This window comes from Hordeum vulgare, chromosome 5H (genome assembly GCF_904849725.1).
Source record: "Hordeum vulgare subsp. vulgare chromosome 5H, MorexV3_pseudomolecules_assembly, whole genome shotgun sequence".
Lineage (NCBI taxonomy): Eukaryota > Viridiplantae > Streptophyta > Magnoliopsida > Poales > Poaceae > Hordeum > Hordeum vulgare.
This window is the reverse complement of record NC_058522.1, coordinates 440,032,538-440,055,736: the sequence shown is the minus strand read 5'-3', so window position 1 is coordinate 440,055,736 and position 23,199 is coordinate 440,032,538. Positions and strand designations below refer to the sequence as shown.

The window sequence follows — 23,199 nt, the reverse complement described above, 5'->3', positions numbered from 1 at the left end:
AGTAAATAAAAGTGTGATGATCATCATTATTAGAGCATTGTCCCATGTGAGGAATAAAAAAAAGAGGCCAAAGAGCCCAAAAAAGGAGAGAAAAGAAAAATAGAGGCTAAAGATCCCAAATAAAAAAAAAGAAGGGACAATGCTACTATCTTTTTCCACACTTGTGCTTCATAATAGCACCATGTTCTTCATGATTGAGAGCCTCTCGTTTCGTCACCACCATATGCTAGTGGGAATCTTCATTATATAACTTGGCTTGTATATTCCAATGATGGGCTTCCTCAAAATTGCCCTAGGTCTTCGTGAGCAAGCAAGTTGGATGCACACCCACTAGTTCTCCTTTTGAGCTTTCACACACTTATAGCTCTAGTGCATCCTTTGTATGGCAATCCCTACTCATTCACATTGATATCTATTAATGGGCATCTCCATAGCCTTTTGATACGCCGAGTCAATGTGATCATCTCCTCCTTTTTTTCTCACAACCGCCACACTCTATTCCACCTATAGTGCTAAATCCATGGCTCACGCTCATGTATTGCGTCATAGTTATAGTTTTTTTGAGAAAGTAAGAGTGCGAAATTAATTACTTGGCCAATACCGGGGTTGTGCATGATTTACATTAGTTGTGTGAGGATGATGCAGCATAGCCGGACTATATGATTTTGTAGGGATAACTTTCCTTGGCCTTGTTATTTTGAAAGTTCATGATCACCTTGCAAGTTTGCTTAAAGTATTATTGTTTTCATGTCAATAGCAAACTATTGTTTTGAATCTTACGGATCTGAACATTCATGTCACATGAAAGAAGTTGCAAAGGACAACTATGCTAGGTAGCATTCCACATAAAATTCATTCTTTATCACTTCCCTACTCGAGGACGAGCAGGAGTTAAGCTTGGGGATGCTTGATACGTCTCCAACGTATCTATAATTTTTGATGGTTTCATGCTATTATCTTGTCAAACTTTGGATGTTTTGTATGCCTTTTATATAATTTTTGGGACTAACTTATTAACTTAGTGCCAAGTGCCATTTCCTGTTTTTTCCATGTTTTTGACCCCTTTCAGAGGAGGATTTTTAACGGAGTCCAAACGGAATAAAACTTCCGAAAATATTTTTTCCAGAACAGAAGAAGATCGGGAGACTTGAGAGCCAAGGCAGGGGTCCTCAGGGAACCCACAAGCCCTCATGGCGGAGCTAGGGGAGGCCCGCGTCGTCCAGGCTTGTGGGCTCCCTGGGCCACCTCTTCCCTAGGTTTTGCGCCTATATATTCCCTAAAATTCCATAAAAATCAGGAGATCATCGAAAGTACTTTTCCGCCGCCGCAATCTTCTGTCTCCGCAAGATCCATCTGGGGCACGTTCTGGTGCCCTGTCGGAGGGGGGATTCGGATACGGAGGGCTTCTTCATCAACACCATGACCTCTCCGATGATGCGTGAGTAGTTCACCATAGACCTACGGGTCCATAGCTAGTAGCAAGATGGCTTCTTCTCTCTCTTGGATCTTCAATACAAAGTTCTCCATGATCTTCATGGAGATCTATCCGATGTAATCTTATTTTGCGGTGTGTTTGTCGAGATCTGATGAATTGTGGATCTATGATCAGATTATCTATGAATCTTATTTGAGTTTCTTCTGATCTATGTTATGCATGATTTCATATCCTTGTAATTCTCTTCGAGTTGTGGGTTTCGTCTGGCCAACTAGATCTATGATTCTTGCAATGGGAGAAGTGCTTGGTTTTGGGTTCATACCGTGCAGTGACCTCACCCAGTGACAGAAGGGGTAGCGAGGCACGCATCGTGTTGTTGCCATCAAGGGTAAAAAGATGGGGTTTTCATCATTGGTTTGAGATTATCCCTCTACATCATGTCATCTTGCTTAAGGCGTTACTCTATTCGTCATGATCTCAATACACTAGATGAATGATGGATAGTGGTCGATGTGTGGAGTAATAGTAGTAGATGCAGAAAGTATCGGTCTACTTGTCTCGGACGTGATGCCTATATGTATGATCATTGCCTTAGATATCGTCATGACTTTGCGTGGTTCTATCAATTGCTCGACAGTAATTTGTTCACCCACCGTGATATTTGCTATTTTGAAGCCTCTAGTGAACACTATGGCCCCCGGGTCTACTCCACACCATATTTTCAGCCTTACACTTTTTACTTCGTTGCACTTTCCCCCTTCAGATCTCACTTTGCAATCAATCTTGAAGGGATTGACAACCCCTTTAAAGCGTTGGGTGCAAGCTCTTTTGTGTTTGCACAGGTACTCTGGACTTGACGAGATTCTCCTACTGGATTGATATCTTGGTTCTCAAACTGAGGGAAATACTTACTGCTCGTGTGCTGCATCACCCTTTCCTCTTCAAAGGAAAAACCAACGCAAGCCCAGCCTCCTTCAACGTGTCAATTTCTGGCGCTGTTGTGTGTTGCCGTAGCAGGGCCTTGCTGTGAACCCGCCATAAGAACCTTGGTCGCTGGATCACAGCTCTCGCACTCAGAAGGAATGCCAGACTGATCCGACACCGAGTCGAACACGCTGATGACGATTGGCGAGTCACCGCATTCCTCATCCAACGCTGGAACCGCGAGTGACCAGATCGCTTGCAGCGACGAACAGCGGGGAGAAAAAACGACACCGGAGTCGTCGGTTGCTGAAGAAGAACGATGCAGGAACTTGCACGGAAGTGTGTTGCCCCGCCGATCGGGAGTGCCTCAACATCCAGAGGCGCTTCTTGAAAGCATGCCAAGTCATCAACAACGAAGGTGGGCGCACCGATACTGATCTCGTGGCCCAGGAACAAACCGCCGCCGAAAAACATGACGAAGAAGAAAATTGCAAACTCGCCGAAAGTCGCTTAGTGGCGTGCCCCATGGTGGGTGCCAAGTGTCATGGGAATGAGCGTGACACTAGAGGTTAGGGTTACGTAAGGAGAGGGCAGAGTCCTAGCTACGACGAGATTGTACACACATATGTATGAGTTTCGGCCCCTCTCGTGGACGTAACGGCCCTATGTCATAGTGCTCTGGAGCTTCTGTCGTGTGGAATGTGTGAGTTAGAAGGGATGCGAACCCTTGTGCCATAGGGGAGGGGTGGCTTATATGGAGTGCGCTGCCCCTCATGAATACTCGGTAACCAAGGGTTCGATCGTGGTAATAAAGTTGAACGTTACTGATAAGTATGTAATAAATGCTACTTATGGTGACCAGTCGAACGCCTGCCCGTTAGCCTCCATGGAGTGGCTTTTGATCTTCTGCGTTCGACTGACTTCTGGTTCTTCCAAGTGAAAGGCAACTATCGAATGGAGGGAGAAACCTCCGAATGGATGTCCTGTCGAGAGACTCATGCCCCGTCATGATTTCAGCCGGAGTCTTCCTTGTAATCTTTAAGTTCTCCAATGTAGTGTCCTTGGGTAGGGCATGTAGGTCAGGCCTAAGACCCTACCCTAGGTACATATCCCCACCAAACACTATAGAATTTCTGATAAGTATATGTGGTTGACATATTGTTGATCGAAAATGGTGTAGGATTTTTGTAAAGCATATAGGGTTGTTTGAAAGGAGTTTTTCAAAGGAAAACCTGGAATAAGATACTTGAACATTGAGCATCAAGATCTATAGAGATAGATCAAAATGCTTGATAAAACTTTCAATGAATACATACCGTGACAAGATTTTGAAGGAGTTCAAAATAGATCGGTCAAAGAAGGAGTTCTTGGCTGTGTTGTAAGGTGTGAATTTGAGTAAGACTCAAAGCCTGACCACAGTATAATAAAGAGAAAGGACGAAGGTCGTCCCCTATGCCTTAGCCATAGGCTATATAGTATGCCATGTTGTGTACCGCATCTGATGTGTGCCTTGCCATGAGTCTGTCCAGGGATACAAAGAGTGGTCCATAAATGAATCACTAAACATCTGTCAAAGTTATCCTTAGTAACTAGTGCACTAAGGAATTTTTCTAGATTATGGAGGTGATAAAAGAGTTCGTCGTAAAGGGTTACGTCGATGCAAGCTTTGACACCAATCCGGAAGACTATAAGTAGCAAACCGGATTCGTATGATGGAGTAATCATTTGGAATAGTTCCAGATGGAGCGTGCTAGCAACATCTACAGGATGACATAGATATTTGTAAAGCACACGCGGATCTGAAAGGTTCAGACTCGTTGACTAAAACCTATCTCTCAGGCAAAACATGATAAACCCCAGAACTTACTCGGTGTGAATTACAAAGTGATGTGAACTAGATTATTGACTCTAGTGCAAGTGGGAGACTGTTGGAAATATGCCCTTGAGGCAATAATAAATTAGTTATTATTATATTTTCTTGTTCATGATAATCGTTTATTATCCATGCTATAATTTTATTGATTGGAAACTCAAATACATGTCTGGGTATATAGACAACACGCTGTCCCTAGTGAGCCTCTAAGGACTAGCTCGTTGATCAAAGATGGTCAAGGTTTCCTAGACATAGACATGAGTTGTCATTTGATAACGGGATCACATCATTAGGATAATGATGTGATGGACAAGACCCAAACTATGAATGTAGCATATGATCGTGTCAGTTTATTGTTGTTGTTTTCTGCATGTCAAGTATTTGTTTCTATGACCATGAGATCATGCAACTCCCGGGCACCACAGGAATGCCTTCTGTGTATCAAACGTCACAACGTAACTGGGTGATTATAAAGGTGCTCTACAGGTATCTCCGAAGTTGTCTGTTGGGTTGGTGTGAATTGAGAATGGGATTTGTCACTCCGTACGACGGAGAGGGATCTCTAGGGCCCACTCGGTAATACAACATCACAATGAGCTTGCAAGCAATGTGACTATAGAGTTGGTCACGGGATCTTGTATTATGGAACGAGTAAAGAGACTTGCTAGTAACTAGATTGAACTAGGTATAGAGATACCGACGATCGAATCTCGGGCAAGTAACATACCGAAGGACAAAGGGAATAGTATACGAGATTAACTGAATCCTTGACATAGAGGTTAGATTGATAAAGATCTTCGTAGAATACGTAGGAGCCAATATGGGCATCCAGGTCCCGCTATTGGTTATTGACCCAAGAGTGTATTTGTCATATATGCATAGTTCTCGAACCCGCAGGGTCTGCACACTTAAGGTTCGGTGACGTTTCGGTATAGTTGAGTTATGTATATTGGTGGCCGAAGGTTGTTCTGAGTCCTAGATGAGATCACGCATGCCACGAGGAGTTCCGAAATGGTCGGTGTTGGGGAACGTCGCATGGGAAACAAAAATTTTCCTACGCGCACGAACACCTATCATGGTGATGTCCATCTACGAGAGGGGATGTGTGATCTACGTACCCTTGTAGATCATACAGCAGAAGCGTTAGAGAACGCGGTTGATGTAGTGGAACGTCCTCACGTCCCTCGATCCGCCCCGCGAACAATCCCGCGATCAGTCCCACGATCTAGTACCGAACGGACGGCACCTCCGCGTTCAGCACACGTACAACTCGACGATGATCTCGGCCTTCTTGATCCAGCAAGAGAGACGGAGAGGTAGAAGAGTTCTCCGGCAGCGTGACGGCGCTCCGGAGGTTGGTGATGATCTCGTCTCAGCAGGGCTCCGCCCGAGCTCCGCAGAAACGCGATCTAGAGGAAAAACTATGGAGGTATGTGGTCGGGCAGCCGTGAGAAAGTCGTCTCAAATCTGCCCTAAAAGCCCCATATATATAGGAGGAGGGAGGGGGACCTTGCCTTGGGGTCCAAGGGACCCTCAAGGGGTCGGCCGAGCCAAGGGGGGGAGGACTCCCCCCCCCCAAACCGAGTTGGACTTGGTTTGGTGGGAGGAGTCCCCCTCCCTTCCCACTTCCTCCCTCTTTTTTTTCTTTTCCTTTGATTTCCTTCTCTTGGCGCATAGGCCCCCTTGGGGCTGTCCCACCAGCCCACTAAGGGCTGGTGTGTCTCCCCAAAGCCTATGGGCTTCCCCGGGGTGGGTTGCCCCCCCCCCCCCCCGGTGAACTCCCGGAACCCATTCGTCATTCCCGATACATTCCCGGTAACTCCGAAAACCTTCCGGTAATCACATGAGGTCATCCTATATATCAATCTTCGTTTCCGGACCATTCCGGAAACCCTCGTGACGTCCCTGATCTCATCCGGGACTCCGAACAACATTCGGTAACCAACCATATAACTCAAATACGCATAAAACAACGTCGAACCTTAAGTGTGCAGACCCTGCGGGTTCGAGAACTATGTAGACATGACCCGAGAGACTCCTCGGTCAATATCCAATAGCGGGACCTGGATGCCCATATTGGATCCTACATATTCTACGAAGATCTTATCGTTTGAACCTCAGTGCCAAGGATTCGTATAATCCCGTATGTCATTCCCTTTGTCCTTCGGTATGTTACTTGCCCGAGATTCGATCGTCAGTATCCGCATACCTATTTCAATCTCGTTTACCGGCAAGTCTCTTTACTCGTTCCGTAATACAAGATCCCGCAACTTACACTAAGTTACATTGCTTGCAAGGCTTGTGTGTGATGTTGTATTACCGAGTGGGCCCCGAGATACCTCTCCGTCACACGGAGTGACAAATCCCAGTCTTGATCCATACTAAATCAACTAACACCTTCGGAGATACCTGTAGAGCATCTTTATAGTCACCCAGTTACGTTGCGACGTTTGATACACAGAAAGCATTCCTCCGGTGTCAGTGAGTTATATGATCTCATGGTCATAGGAATAAATACTTGACACGCAGAAAACAGTAGCAACAAAATGACACGATCAACATGCTACGTCTATTAGTTTGGGTCTAGTCCATCACGTGATTCTCCCAATGACGTGATCCAGTTATCAAGCAACAACACCTTGTTCATAATCAGAAGACACTGACGATCATCGATCAACTGGCTAGCCAACTAGAGGCATGCTAGGGACGGTGTTTTGTCTATGTATCCACACATGTAAATGAGTCTTCATTCAATACAATTATAGCATGGATAATAAACTATTATCTTGATACAGGAATTATAATAGTAACTATATTTATTATTGCCTCTAGGGCATAATTCCAACAGTCTCCCACTTGCACTAGAGTCAATAATCTAGCCCTCACATCACCATGTGAATTACATTGTAATAAATCTAACACCCATACAGTTCTGGTGTCGATCATGTTTTGGCCGTGGAAGAGGTTTAGTCAGCGGGTCTGCTACATTCAGATCCGTGTGCACTTTGCATATATTTACGTCCTCCTCCTCGACGTACTCGCGGATGAGGTTGAAGCGTCGTTTGATGTGTCTGGTCTTCTTGTGAAACCTTGGTTCCTTTGCTAAGGCAATGGCACCAGTGTTGTCACAGAACAAGGTTATTGGATCCAGTGCACTTGGCACCACTCCAAGATCCGTCATGAACTGCTTCATCCAGACACCCTCCTTAGCCGCCTCCGAGGCAGCCATGTACTCTGCTTCACATGTAGAATCTGCTACGACGCTTTGCTTGGAACTGCACCAGCTTACTGCACCCCCATTAAGAATAAATACGTATCCAGTTTGCGACTTAGAGTCGTCCGGATCTGTGTCAAAGCTTGCATCGACGTAACCTTTTACGGGTTGCATCATATACAACTCTTCCTTAAGGAAACCGTTAAGGAACGCCGTTTTGACATCCATCTGCCAGATTTCATAATCGAAAAATGCAGCTATTGCTAACATGATTCTGACGGACTTAAGCATCGCTACGGGTGAGAATGTCTCATCGTAGTCAACTCCTGGAACTTGTGAAAAACCCTTTGCCACAAGTCGAGCTTTATAAACGGTCACATTACCGTCAGCGTCCGTCTTCTTCTTAAAGATCCATTTGTTCTGAATAGCCTTGCGGCCCTCAGGTAGTATCTCCAAAGTCCACACTTTGTTCTCATACATGGATCCTATCTCGGATTTCATGGCTTCTAGCCATTTGTTGGAATCTGGGCCCACCATTGCTTCTTCATAATTTGCAGGTTCATTGTTGTCTAACAACATGATTGATAAGACGGGATTACTGTACCACTCTGGAGCAGCGCGTGATCTCGTCGACCTGCGTGGTTCAACAGAAACTTGAACTGGAGTTTCATGATCACAATCATCAACTTCCTCCTCAACCGGCGTCGCAACGACAGAGGTTTCCCCTTGCCCTGCGCCACCATCCAGAGGGATGATAGGTTCGACAACCTCGTCAAGTTCTATCTTCCTTCCACTCAATTCTCTCGAGAGAAACTCCTTCTCGAGAAAAGTTCCATTCTTAGCAACAAACACTTTGCCCTCGGATTTGAGATAGAAGGTGTACCCAACTGTCTCTTTTGGGTAACCTATGAAGACGCACTTTTCCGCTTTGGGTTCCAGCTTTTCAGGCTGAAGCTTTTTGACATAAGAATCACATCCCCAAACTTTAAGAAACGACAACTTTGGCCTTTTGCCATACCACAGTTCGTATGGTGTCGTCTCAACGGATTTCGATGGTGCCCTATTTAAAGTGAATGCAGCTGTTTCTAATGCATAACCCCAAAATGATAACGGCAAATCAGTAAGAGACATCATAGATCGCACCATCTCTAACAAAGTACGATTACGACGTTCGGACACACCATTACGCTGTGGTGTTCCAGGCGGTGTTAACTGCGAAACAATTCCACATTGTCTTAAGTGAGTACCAAACTCGAAACTCAGATATTCACCCCCACGATCAGACCGTAGGAACTTGATCTTCTTCTTACGATGATTTTCCACTTCACTCTGAAATTGCTTGAACTTTTCAAATGTTTCAGACTTGTGCTTCATCAAGTAGACATAACCATATCTACTCAAGTCGTCAGTGAAGGTGAGAAAATAACGATATCCGCCGCGTGCCTCCACGCTCATTGGACCACACACATCGGTATGTATGATTTCCAACAAGTCACTTGCACGCTCCATTGTTCCGGAGAACGGAGTCTTAGTCATCTTGCCCATGAGGCATGGTTCGCACGTGTCAAGTGAATCAAAGTCAAGTGACTCCAAAAGTCCATCAGCATGGAGTTTCTTCATGCGCTTTACACCAATATGACCCAAGCGGCAGTGCCACAAAAATATGGCGCTATCATTGTTTACTCTAACTCTTTTGGTCTCAATGTTATGTATATGCGTATCGCTATCAAGATTCAATATGAACAATCCTCTCACATTCGGTGCATGACCATAAAAGATGTTACTCATAGAAATAGAACAACCATTATTCTCAGACTTAAAAGAGTAACCGTCTCGCAATAAACAAGATCCAGATATAATGTTCGTGCTCAACGCAGGCACTAAATAACAATGATTTAAGTTCATCACTAATCCCGATGGTAGTTGAAGTGACACTGTGCCGACGGCGATTGCATCAACCTTGGAACCGTTTCCTACGTGCATCGTCACTTCGTCTTTCGCGAGCCTTCGTCTATTCCGCAGTTCCTGCTTCGAGTTGCAAATGTGAGCAACAGAACCGGTATCAAATACCCAGGCACTACTACGAGAGCCGGTTAAGTACACATCAATAACATGTATATCAAATATACCTGATTTTTCTTTGCCCGCCTTCTTATCTGCCAGATACTTGGCGCAATTGCGCTTCCACTGACCCATACCCTTGCAATAGAAGCACTCTGTTTCAGGCTTAGGTCCAGCTTTGGGTTTCTTCGGCGGATTGGCAACAGGCTTGCCGCTCTTCTTCGAATTGCCCTTCTTGCCTTTGCCGTTTCACTTGAAACTAGTGGTCTTGCTTACCATCAACACTTGATGCTCTTTACGGAGTTCAGACTCTGCGACTTTCAGCATCGCAAACAACTCGCCGGGAGACTTGTTCATCCCTTGCATGTTGTAGTTCAACACAAAGCCTTTATAGCTTGGCGGCAGTGATTGAAGGATTCTGTCAGTGATAGCTTCTTGCGGGAGTTCAATCCCCAGTTCAGCTAGACGGTTTGAGTACCCAGACATTTTGAGCACATGTTCACTGACAGACGAGATTTCCTCCATCTTGCAAGCATAGAATTTATCGGAGGTCTCATACCTCTCGATCCGGGCGTTCTTCTGAAAGATAAACTTCAACTCCTGGAACATCTCAAATGCTCCATGACGCTCAAAGCGACGTTGAAGTCCCGGTTCCAAGCCATACAAGACTGCACATTGAACTATTGAGTAGTCCTCCTTACGTGCTAACCAAGCGTTCTTAACATCCTGATCAGCCGTAGCGGCTGGTTCATCTCCTAGCGCAGCATTAAGGACATAATCCTTCTTTCCAGCTTGTAAGATTAGCTTAAGATTACGAGCCCAGTCTACAAAGTTGCTTCCATCATCTTTCAACTTAGCTTTCTCTTGGAACGTATTAAAATTCAGGATGACACTTGCGTGAGCCATGATCTACAACACAAATATATTCAAAGTGGACTTAGACTATGTTCAAGATAATTAGAGTTCAACTTAATCAAATTATATGCTAAACTCCCACTCAAAAAGTACATCTCTCTAGTCATTTGACTGGTTCATGATCCACTTACACTATCCCAAGTCCGATCATCACGTGAGTTGAGTATAGTTTCAGTGGTAAGCATCCCTATGCTAATCATATCAACTATATGATTCATGATCGACCTTTCGGTCTCATGTGTTCCGAGGCCATGTCTGCACATGCTAGGCTCGTCAAGCTTAACCCGAGTGTTCCGCGTGCGCAACTGTTTTGCACCCGTTGTATGTGAACGTTGAGTCTATCACACCCGATCATCACGTGGTGTCTCGAAACGACGAACTGTAGCAACGGTGCACAGTCGGGGAGAACACAATTTCGTCTTGAAATTTTAGTGAGAGATCACCTCATAATGCTACCGTCGTTCTAAGCAAAATAAGGTGCATAAAAGGATTAACATCACATGCAATTCATAAGTGACATGATATGGCCATCATCACGTGCTTCTTGATCTCCATCACCAAAGCACCGGCACGATCTTCTTGTCACCGGCGCCACACCATGATCATCCATCAACGTGTTGCCATCGTGGTTGTCGTGCTACTTATGCTATTACTACTAAAGCTACATCCTAGCAAAATAGTAAACGCATCTGCAAGCACATATGTTAGTATAAAGACAACCCTATGGCTCCTGCCGGTTGCCGTACCATCGACGTGCAAGTCGATATTTCTATTACAACATGATCATCTCATACATCCAATATATCACATCACATCGTTGGCCATATCACATCACAATCATACCCTGCAAAAACAAGTTAGACGTCCTCTAATTTTGTTGTTGCATGTTTTACGTGGTGACCAAGGGTATCTAGTAGGATCGCATCTTACTTACGCAAACACCACAACGGAGATATATGAGTTGCTATTTAACCTCATCCAAGGACCTCCTCGGTTAAATCCGATTCAACTAAAGTTGGAGAAACCGTCACTTGCCAGTCATCTTTCAGCAAAGGGGGTTACTCGTAACGATGAAACCAGTCTCTCGTAAGCGTACGAGTAATGTCGGTCCAAGCCGCTTCAATCCAACAATACCGCGGAATCAAGAAAAGACTAAGGAGGGCAGCAAAACGCACATCACCGCCCACAAAAACTTTTGTGTTCTACTCGAGAAGACATCTACGCATGAACCTAGCTCTGATACCACTGTTGGGGAACGTCGCATGGGAAACAAAAATTTTCCTACGCGCACGAAGACCTATCATGGTGATGTCCATCTACGAGAGGGGATGTGTGATCTACGTACCCTTGTAGATCGTACAGCAGAAGCGTTAGAGAACGCGGTTGATGTAGTGGAACGTCCTCACGTCCCTCGATCCGCCCCGCGAACAATCCCGCGATCAGTCCCACGATCTAGTACCGAACGGACGGCACCTCCGCGTTCAGCACACGTACAGCTCGACGATGATCTCGGCCTTCTTGATCCAGCAAGAGAGACGGAGAGGTAGAAGAGTTCTCCGGCAGCGTGACGGCGCTCCGGAGGTTGGTGATGATCTCGTCTCAGCAGGGCTCCGCCCGAGCTCCGCAGAAACGCGATCTAGAGGAAAAACTATGGAGGTATGTGGTCGGGCAGCCGTGAGAAAGTCGTCTCAAATCTGCCCTAAAAGCCCCATATATATAGGAGGAGGGAGGGGGACCTTGCCTTGGGGTCCAAGGGACCCTCAAGGGGTCGGCCGAGCCAAGGGGGGGAGGACTCCCCCCCCCCCCAAACCGAGTTGGACTTGGTTTGGTGGGAGGAGTCCCCCTCCCTTCCCACTTCCTCCCTCTTTTTTTTCTTTTCCTTTGATTTCCTTCTCTTGGCGCATAGGCCCCCTTGGGGCTGTCCCACCAGCCCACTAAGGGCTGGTGTGTCTCCCCAAAGCCTATGGGCTTCCCCGGGGTGGGTTGCCCCCCCCCCGGTGAACTCCCGGAACCCATTCGTCATTCCCGATACATTCCCGGTAACTCCGAAAACCTTCCGGTAATCACATGAGGTCATCCTATATATCAATCTTCGTTTCCGGACCATTCCGGAAACCCTCGTGACGTCCCTGATCTCATCCGGGACTCCGAACAACATTCGGTAACCAACCATATAACTCAAATACGCATAAAACAACGTCGAACCTTAAGTGTGCAGACCCTGCGGGTTCGAGAACTATGTAGACATGACCCGAGAGACTCCTCGGTCAATATCCAATAGCGGGACCTGGATGCCCATATTGGATCCTACATATTCTACGAAGATCTTATCGTTTGAACCTCAGTGCCAAGGATTCGTATAATCCCGTATGTCATTCCCTTTGTCCTTCGGTATGTTACTTGCCCGAGATTCGATCGTCAGTATCCGCATACCTATTTCAATCTCGTTTACCGGCAAGTCTCTTTACTCGTTCCGTAATACAAGATCCCGCAACTTACACTAAGTTACATTGCTTGCAAGGCTTGTGTGTGATGTTGTATTACCGAGTGGGCCCCGAGATACCTCTCCGTCACACGGAGTGACAAATCCCAGTCTTGATCCATACTAAATCAACTAACACCTTCAGAGATACCTGTAGAGCATCTTTATAGTCACCCAGTTACGTTGCGACGTTTGATACACAGAAAGCATTCCTCCGGTGTCAGTGAGTTATATGATCTCATGGTCATAGGAATAAATACTTGACACGCAGAAAACAGTAGCAACAAAATGACACGATCAACATGCTACGTCTATTAGTTTGGGTCTAGTCCATCACGTGATTCTCCCAATGACGTGATCCAGTTATCAAGCAACAACACCTTGTTCATAATCAGAAGACACTGACTATCATCGATCAACTGGCTAGCCAACTAGAGGCATGCTAGGGACGGTGTTTTGTCTATGTATCCACACATGTAAATGAGTCTTCATTCAATACAATTATAGCATGGATAATAAACTATTATCTTGATATAGGAATTATAATAATAACTATACTTATTATTGTCTCTAGGGCATAATTCCTACAGTCGGGAGACGAAGATTGATATATAGGAAAAGGGTATTTGGGCTCCAAAAAAGTTTTGGGCATTTCCGGTAGTGTATCGGGAGTGACGAATGGGTTCCGGGGGTTCACTGGGATGGGACAACCACCCCCGGTGGGGCACATAGGCCTAAGAGGTGGTGCACCAGCCCCTAGTGGGCTGGGCGGCCAGCCTCATGGGCCTATGCAACCAAAATAGTGGAGAAGGGGAGGAGTTTGACTAGGAGGAGGAGTCCTCCTAGCGCCTCCACCAAACCCACTTGGAGGAGGACTCCTCCTCCTCTTGGGCGCGGCCGGCCAACCCGAGGGGAAACCCTAGGGCACCACCCCTTCCCCCTCCCTCCCATATATACTAGAGGGGAGAGAGGGCAGACAACACCTCAATCCAAGGTGCAACACCCTCTCACTCCCTATAGTTCGTTCTTCCTCTATATTAGGTTCAACAGTGCACAGCGAATCCCTACCGGATTAGCTCCACCACCGTCGCTGCCACGCCGTTAGGTTGTCAGAGAGCTCAACTACCTCTCCGCCCCCTCTTGCTGGATCAAGAAGGCGGAGATCGTCATCGAGTTGTACGTGTGATGAACGCTGAGGTGCCGTCCGTTCGGCACTAGATCGGGATGGATCGTGATGGGATCACGGGACGGATCGTGATGAGGTCGCAGGACGGACTGTGATTTGGATCGCGAAGATGTTTGACTACATGAACCGCGTTATATACGCTTCCGCTTAGCGATCTACAAGGGTATGTAGACGCGCACCCCCTCTCGTAGATGTTAGTCTCCATAGATTGATCATGGTGAGCATAGGAATTTTTTTGTTTCCCATGCAACGTTCCCCAACATTGTCGACGTCAAGAGCAGCGCTGCTAGGAGGGAGGAGAAATCTGACGCACGGTGGTCGACATTGATGATCAACGTCACTGCAAAGAAGAGGAACACCGACCTGGAGTTCTTGATGGGGCACACACATCGACGATGGACGAGAAGGTGAAGGTGTGGCACATAGTACATCGTCACCTCATCTTAAACCAGATGACAGTGCCAGCGGTGACCACGACACCATAATAGCGGTCGCAACGGCGACCACAACGGCGCCCAGCCCGAACATAGAGCGCAGCGGACCGGGAGCCTGACTACGCTGATGATGAACAGCCCGGTCACGCCGATGATGGTGAGCCCGACTAACCGACGACGAGCCCGGCAAGTCCCGCGGCGCACCCCGCCGAGTCGGACGTGTGATCCATTTTTTATCCTTCCTTTTTATCGCCGAACTGTTAGTGTGCTTGATCGCCGAACTATGGCACTAATCGCCGACTTGTGGCATGACGATCGTCGAACTCATGGCGTGTTTTTGGGCAGCGGGAAAGAAAAATTTGAAAATGTTGGCGTCTCGAGGTCGAAACCTCGGGGCGCGGCTGGAAACTCGCTCGCCCCCAGGCCGAGAATAGCGTCGACGAAGCATCAAAAAGGCTATCGTCGGGGTACATTAGGAGCCAAACGGCTCGAGATGCTCTAGGTACAAGTATGCTAATCTCGCAAAAAAGGTACAAGTATGCTACTACGACGAGTACACATAAATACGAAACAACACGACCAAAACGATAACACACGTATAAAGATTTTATTTTTATTTTTTGAGGGACTGGTGTTTAAATTTTGGCTCTGGTCCTTAAAATCCCAGAACCGGGCGTGAAGATGGTATCAAAAGAAGAAGAGACACATTAATTAAGGGCAGTAAAACCGAGCCTAAACGAAACATTCTCAACGATTTGCGATTTTGGCCATTCGTTTTTGCGATCTGGACATTTTTGACCGTCGAATCTTCTATATAGAGCAACCTGTCTTGCATTGAGTTAAAATTGGCTAGCTGTCCCGTGGACTGCTGTTCCAGAAGCTGAAAGGAAGACCTTTGGTAAACTGGGCCCTCCGCCAACCCATTAGCCTCACCTCGGTTTCGATCAACTAGTTAGCGAGCACTCCTTCGAGAGCCTTTCAGCAACCCATTAGCCCCGCCTCGGCTTCGATCAACTAGTTAGGGACTGCTGTTCCAGAGGCTGAAAGGAAAGACCTTTGGTAAACTGGGCCCTCCGCCAGCCCATTAGCCTCACCTCGGTTTCGATCAACTAGTTAGCGAGCACTCCTTCGAGAGCCTTTCAGCAACCCATTAGCCCCGCCTCGGCTTCGATCAACTAGTTAGGGAGCACTCCTTCGGGAGCCTTTCAGCGATCACTCTCACGCGCCGCCACTTGGCGCGTTCTCAGCCACCGCCACGTGTCGCGTTGTGAACGTTTTCTTTGTATTTTGCTTTTTTTATTTTTTCGCACGTGTTTTCGGCTTTTTAGAGTGGTTTTTCCGGGTTTTTTGGTGTTCGGTTTTTCATCGTCTTTCGTAACTTTTGGACGAAAAAAATAGCGTTTTCTATTTTTTTTTACGAAAAAAAACATGTTTTCTATTTTTTTTGTAAGCGCGCGGTTTTGCTTTCGCGAGAGGCACGGTTTGGCCTTCGCGAGAGGCGTGCCTCTTGGAAATAGAAAAAAAAACGTGTTTTTCGTTTTTTTGCGAGATGCACGGTTTTGCTTCAACGAAAGGCACGGTTTCGCATTCGCGAGAGGCACGTCCGTGCCTCTCGGAAAGGAAAAAAACTTGTTTTCTGGGTTTTTTTTGCGAGGGGCACGGTTTTGCTTACGCGAAAGACAGGGTTTTGCCTTCACGAGAGGCATGCCCGTGCCTCCCCTGAAAGAGAAAAAACGTGTGTTTCTGTTTTTTTTTTGTGATAGGCACGGTTTTGCTTTCGCGAAAGGTATGGTTTTGCCTTCGTGAGAGGCACGCCCGTACCTCTCCCGAAAGTGGAAAAAATACGTTTTTTTACTAGAGACATGGTTTTGCCTCCGCGAAAGGCACGGTTTTGCCTTCGCGAGAGGCACTTCCGAAAAGGAAAAAAACGCGTTTTCTGCTCTCTTTTTTTTCTCGAGAGGCACGGTTTTGCTTCGCGAGAGGCACGATCTGTGCCTATCAGAAAGGGAAAAACGTGTTTTCTGTTTCTTTTTAGCACGTGAGGCATGGTTTTTTCGTCCGGTTTTTTTCTTAAAAAAATAGTTTATAAAAATCTACCAATACGTGATCTAGTTTTGAAGATCTCGACGTGAGAAAGCCAACGATAAAAACAATTTAAGATTTGAACGCACAGTTTAAAAGATAAAACGTTTTGAAAATACGGATCTAAAAAAATAAAAATTTCCAGATTACGAAAAGTGACACGCATGGAGTGTGTCACTTATGGCAACATGTGAAGATGGGAGTAATTGTTGGAAGCTTAGTAGTTAACCAGCTATTTCGTCGAACAGACCGCGTCCAACTGTCTGCCGATGCTAGGAGTTGCGACAGCGTCCATCGACTCCAGATGCGAGGCGCGCACAGAAGCAGCCGGTGTGCGCCGGTCGATTCGATCTACCGGAGATGCGGGATCGAGGCAAATTGATGGGCGCGCTCGGATCGACCGGACGAGCGGCATCGATCGTGCTCCAGCCGATGCGCTCCAGCATGCCATTGATTCCAGGTGCGCGACGGGATCAGCGGAGAGACGTGCGGGTGATGAAAGGTGGGGGCTAGAGCGATAATGGCAGACCCCTCGTCTGCTAGAAACTGCCTCGTTCACTCTTGAAGCTCACAATCATGGCTGGTAATGTCGGGATCCTTTCATATGCCCGGTGATACTATATAATGCTTCCTCCCCGGTCAGTGTTTGTCCAGCCTCTTCACTCTGGCAGAGCAGAAACATCTTTCAGCATCACGCTAGCGTAAACATTTACATTGTCCTCATATCCTCTCACAGAAGATCTTCATATCCTTCGTTCATACAAAAAAAAATGTACAGGTGATGTTCATGGTGCGTCTGGCCGATTGATTTGGTCAGATTCTGGAGCTTTGTGGGATTTATTTATTTTGTGCTCGCCCGTTCATAATCTGAGATAGCTTTAGGACAGGTGAGTACACTACACTTTAATTATCCTTCCATGTTTTTGGCTGCAAATTTCTTCCTGGACACAATCACTATGGGTATTCTTGGTTTGGACGATTGATATTCTAAAGATTTGATTATTTTTAAGGTGGATCCTGAAAAACTGATTTGATATGTGCCTCTCCGGCCATTTTAATTTGCTCTGCACTGCACAAATATTTGGTAGCCCTACTGTCACTGTCAGTCTTGATTTCTCAAAATAAAATAAAATTAACCTGACTGCTATAAATAACACATGAACTGATCCTGATGCATATAACATGTTAACATGTCTTGACTTGCTGTTGACTCAGATGCTACGACAACGCCTACTTTGCCAAGGTGGGCCAAATCAGCCTGCCGGCGATGAACTACCTGAGGTGGACTAACTCTTCGGCGTTGGTTTTGAGTTGAACATGTTGCCGGATACATTCGATCATTACTGCACCATCCTCCGGTCTGAGATACTCTGCCTGGCTATTTCCTCCCTGCTCATTTTTGTTTATACTCAGTTCTTGTGCGTAACCAACAGCCTACACTAAAGACACCAGGAAGAGATAAACAAGCTCATAGTTAGTCTACAAATCTCATATTTTTAGTGAAGGTGAACACTGCACATACAATCATATCATTGAATTACAGCTAACTGAGAGAATAAAAAACACAAAATGCTATATGATGCTCAATATATTGTGTGCGACTAACATATGCTGATTTTTAGTATATTGAGAATTGGATGTACAGGTGCATCAGACAGTGGTTATACCATTGTCTTTTTTAGCTAGCAAAGATCTCCTATGACATACATTATGATTGGATTATTAGAACATATTTATTCAGATTGGTCCATTGCGTGTGAGGTACCAAAATTTTCTTAATGCCTAGAATCTCTTCTGAAAACCATGTTTCATACTTCAAAAAAAAGTTTGTTCATGCCAGTACTATTGTGCTTGCTGTTATTTACGTTCCTTTTACTGTATTATTTTTCATCAGAAGAAAATTACTCCAGTAAACTCCCAGAACCTATTGTATGGTAGTTTCTTATGTATTTTGTCTCCTCTTCTCTGCAGACTAACTTTAAGCAACTAAAACCAAACACATGGCTTCTTTTTCTGACAGTAGAAGTTTACTTTTCCCCACCCGATAGGTTATCTTCCTCTAAATCATGTGGTTCAATTTTCAGGTATGAGTACCGATGGAAATGAACTACATAGGAGAAATTACCATGTTGTTCCATTAAATAACTAACTCACAATGTACTGTATTGCGGTGGCAATAAATGATGATTTTCAACCATTTAAATTCAGATAGCATGTCGTGGACGATTTTCAGCCAGTCCCGGACCCTTCAGGACGGCCGCGTCCCAACGATCCCTGAGCTAGCGGCCCGGCGTGCTGCGGCCCGCGATTTGTTCCTAGGTACACCTCCTCTCCTCCCCCCTTCTGGCTCTGGTTCTCGGTTTTCTGTTCTTTCTAGCGATTTGGTGCCCCTTTTGGCTGTTGTGGCTGCGGAAGTGGTATTGTGTTTCGGGGGAGAAAGGTCCCCCCCTTGAGCAAATCTCCGCCCTCTGTGCGAAAGAGAGGCTTGAGGGGGCGTTAGCGGAAGCGCGCTGTCTCGCCGCGCGCCCTAACTCCCCCTCTCCCCCGGTGCACGCCGGTCCTGGTCATAGAGAGACTAGGGCTGATGGCGCACCCCCGGCAGCGGTTGTTGTTGGTCACGTGCCGCCCATAGGTGGGCTTCCCTCTGTCCGGAAGCCCAGGGGGCGGCCGCCTACCCGTCTCAACCCCTCTGAGACCCATGGAGTGGAGAGGAGCGCGTGTCAGGCCCCGGAGCTCCCTCCTCTGGCCCAGCGACCTCCGATGCCCCCTCTTCTCGGGGACGCCGGGGTCGTCCTTCTAAGGCTTTCCCCTGCCCCGAGGTTGACGGGTACGTGGGCTAGTTCAGACCCGCTTGCGGGGCCTAGGAATCCAGGCGAGGTTTTTAAATGAAGCTCCTATGTTGGAACATTAGGGGCTTCGGACTCCGTGGCCGGCGCCGGCAGCTTGTTGAGTATTTGCGTCAGGAAAAGATTGACAAAGTAGGGCTGCAAGAAACGATTCGGCAGGACTTTAGCATGCTCGAGCTTCAGAGACTCTCCCGCCACCAGTTCTCCTCGCAGTGGCTCCCTGCTTCGGGGCACTCTAGGGGAATCCTGCTTGGTGTTCGGGAGGAGACGTTCTTGGTGGAGGACATGGACCGAGGGGAGTTCTTTGTGAGCATGGCCATCACCGACCGACGTACCCACCTCAGCTGGGAGGTGATTATCGTCTATGGCCCGGCAGACCATGCCCGCTCCGCAGAATTCCTCGCCGAGTTGAAGAATAAGGTGGATAGGTGCACCACCCCTGTTGTGGTGGCTGATGATTTTAATCTTATTAGGTGGGCTTCTGATAAAAGCTCTCCGAATGTAGATCGACCCTGGATGCGTCTTTTTAACGACTGCATTGCAGACTTGGCGCTACGAGAGATTGCTCGCGTAGGGGCCAGGTTCACGTGGTCGAACAAACAGGTGGACCCCATCCGGTGTGTTCTAGATCAGGTCTTTGTGTCGCCTGAGTGGGAATTGATATTCCCCCTGTGCGGGCTTAGGGCCATCACGAAGATCGGCTTAGACCATACGCCTCTACTCTTCTTGTCGGGGGAAGGCTCCCCCCTAGATCACGGCGCTTTCGCTTTGAGTCTTTTTGGTTGGATCAGCCTGGTTTCCGCGAGTTGGTCCGTGACCGGTGGCATCGGGCTGCCGCCTCCCCGCCGCGTGTCTACTGTGCGGTGGACATTTGGCATCACTGTGCCAAGATGGCCTGGCGGACGGTACGGGTCTGTCCCTGGATGACTGGATCCGGAGATACTCCCTCAACGCTGAGCTCATGGGCATCTTCAGCTCCAAGGAACTGTTCTGGCAACGTCGAGGGGGCCAGAACTGGCTCCTCAAGGGGGACGCAAACACCGCGTACTTTCAGGCCATCGCCAACGGCCGAAGGCGGAAATGTGTCATCCCTTTCCTCCGGGATGGGGATGCTCTTCTGGAAAGCCCGGAAGACATCTCATCCCATATTTACTCCTTTTATAAGGAATTATTCTCGGCCGATCTGCGGGGAGGCTCCTCTCTCTGTGAGGACTTCTGGCCGCTTGCTGATCAGGTATCCGACGTGGAGAATGCGGAACTCCTTCTCCCATTTTCCTCGGAGGAAGTGGGCCAGGCGATCGCCTCTATGAAGGCGTGCTCGGCCCCGGGGCCAGACGGCCTCCCGGTGGTTTTTTTCCGGCGATTCTGGGAGACCGTGCGCCCGGTTATCATGCCTATGTTCCATGAATTCTATTAGGCACTTTGGACATGGGCAGGATTAACTATGGAGTCATTGCCCTCATCCCCAAACTAGTTGGGGTTGTAGAGATTCGGCAATTCAGGCCTATTACGGTGATTAACGTGGTGGCGCGTATTTTTGCTAAAGTCTGTGCCACTCGTCTGTCCCCCGTGGCCGATCGGATTGCGCACCCCCTCCAGTCCGCATTCCTGAAGGGTAGGAAGATTCATGACGGGATTCTTGCCCTTCACGAGATTGTCCATGAGGTGGCATCCAAGGGATTGCAGGGGGTCTTTCTCAAATTGGACTTCCAGAAGGCGTATGACCGTCTTGACTGGTCCTTCTTGAGGTTAGTGCTGTAGCGGTGTGGATTTGACGAGAGGTGGTGCTCCTGGATCTTGCAGCTGGTTCGATCTGGTAGCACCGCCATCAATATCAATGGTGAAGTAGGCCCCTTTTTTCGGGCTTCCAGGGGGGTGAAGCAAGGGGACCCCATCTCCCCCCTGCTGTTTAATCTTGTCGTGGACGCCCTTGCTGGAATCCTGGATAAGGCGAGATTAGTCGGGCATATCCAGGGGGTGGTTGGTCACCTCATCCCGGGGGGTGGGGTGTCCCACCTCCAATATGCAGACAACACCATGATCATGGTCTCTGGCTCGGACTCGGACATTGTCAATCTTAAGTTCCTTTTGCTCTGCTTTGAGGAAATGTCTGGACTTAAGATTAACTTTGATAAGAGTGAGGTGGTGGTCCTAGGCTACTCTGAGGCTGAGCAGCACAGGATTGCGGACAACCTTAACTGCAAGCTGGCTTCTTTCCCTATCTCGTACTTGGGGATGCCCTTGGCGGAGTCCAGGATTCTAGTTAGCGGGTTCGATCCGCTTGTGGGACGAGTAGCGTCCCGTGCGGAACCCTGGTGCGGCATGTTCACTTCTAAAGGCAGCAAATCCATCCTCATTAGCTCTAACCTCGCTAGCCTTCTCATGTATATGATGGGGATGTATATCCTGCCCGAAGGTGTGCACAACGCCTTTGACAAGGAATTGGCTAGATTCTTTTGGCAGGCAGGGAATGGTAGGCCCAAGTATCACATGGTCAAATGGGCAGACATCTGCTTGCCAAAAGACCGAGGGGGCCTAGGCATTCCTGCTTCCCGCCTCATGAACGTGGCCCTGATGCTCCGGTGGGTTTGGCGGATTCTGTAGGGAGATGGGGGTATGTGGCTTCAATTGATTAAGGCCAAATACCTTCCAGGCAGACCTCTCTTGGCATGCTCTCTCGCGAATGGTTCGCAGTTCTGGAAGTCTATCCAGAGCATTAAGCACGAGATTAGGTTGGGTCTGCGGATCTCGGTGGGCGACGTCTCTGGGACCCAGTTTTGGTTAGATCCCTGGCTGGAAGGAGAGCTTTTACGATTCCGTTTCCCGAGGCTCTTTGCTATCTGCGTCGACCCTGCTGTCCTGGTTTCGGCAGCTGCTCTGGCAGTCGGATGGCATATTGCATTCCGCCGACCTCTTGGTCCTGCGGAGGTTCTGGACTGGGAATTGCTCCTGGCAGTGATTCCCCTCCCGACCTCGGTGGTTAGTGATAGTATCTCTTGGAGCCTCTCTCCCTCAGGAGCTTTTTCTGTTAGTTCGGCATACCTGGCCCTGTGCAGGATGCCGGTCCTCCCGTGGTTATTCTCACTCTGGAAGGCCCCGCTGCCCTTGAAGATCAAGATTTTTGTTTGGCAGCTTCTCCGAGACTGTTTACCTTCAGGGACCGAGGTGCTGAAACGCCATGGTCCGGGTAACGGCATATGTCCCCTGTGCCATGTCCCGGAGACTGTCTCTCACATTCTGTTCTCATGCGTAGCGGCTCAGGCACTATGGTGCTTTGTACGCGAGGCTCTGGGACCAGAGTGGGAGGCCTCTAACCTTGCAGATTTTCTACAGGTGCGGGCCACCCAGGTCGGTCATAAACGCCGACTGTTTTGGTTCGTCTTCGCGGCTATGATGTGGACCCTACTCGCAATAAAATGGTGATTGAGAAGGTGTTGCCGCGGCGTGCTTCTGACTCTTTCTTCAAATTCCTTGCCTTCTTGCAGCACTGGCATCCGCTCGTTAGGACCCGGGACCGGGGCCGACTTCAGCACTACCTGGACGCGTTGATGGCGGCCGCCCGACAGCTCTCCTCCCCCTTGATTGCTGCCTAGCTGGCCCCGTGTGGGCATTTTTTGTTTCTTCTCTTTATTTTGGGCTGGACTGTGCTGTTGCCCCAGCGGACTATCTTCTTTATTTTCTGTGTTCGGACTTGTGTGTTGGATTCTGGCCGTTGTGCTTTATCTATAAAGTGGGGCGAAAGCCTGT

The 23,199-nt window shown here is 47.8% G+C and overlaps 1 long non-coding RNA gene across 1 annotated transcript; it reads left to right on the top strand.

Annotated features, from left to right (window-relative positions):
* Positions 1–16,884: 16,884 nt before the first annotated feature.
* LOC123398426 lies at positions 16,885–23,199 on the top strand. Its single transcript, XR_006610149.1, has 3 exons — positions 16,885–17,493; positions 17,822–18,925; positions 22,938–23,199. It is a non-coding gene; the product is annotated as an uncharacterized LOC123398426 (long non-coding RNA).